Here is a 308-nt window from a genome sequence, read left to right as displayed (position 1 = left end):
AAGACGAGCCGCATTTCAATCGGCAGGTCCCGGATCCGACGCGCCGACTCGCGGCGGCGTGGCAGCTGGCGTGGCCGCGGAACCGCACGGATTTTCTTGCACCGCGGCCCCCGTTGGCCGCGGAAACGGCCAATCCACGGCCTGGTCACGCCCACCGACCCGTTACCCGCCATCTTGCAGCCCCGCGACAGCTTTTGTACTTCCGCGGTCTCGCGAACCCGTTCCCGATCCAGCCGCAGGATCCACCGTGATCATAGGACCTGGTCAAACTACCGTTGCCACTTCAGCCGCGCTTCAATGTGCTTCGC

This window comes from Megalopta genalis, chromosome 7 (genome assembly GCF_051020955.1).
Source record: "Megalopta genalis isolate 19385.01 chromosome 7, iyMegGena1_principal, whole genome shotgun sequence".
Lineage (NCBI taxonomy): Eukaryota > Metazoa > Arthropoda > Insecta > Hymenoptera > Halictidae > Megalopta > Megalopta genalis.
The sequence above is the reverse complement of the archived record's forward strand: the minus strand, read 5'-3'. Positions refer to the sequence as shown.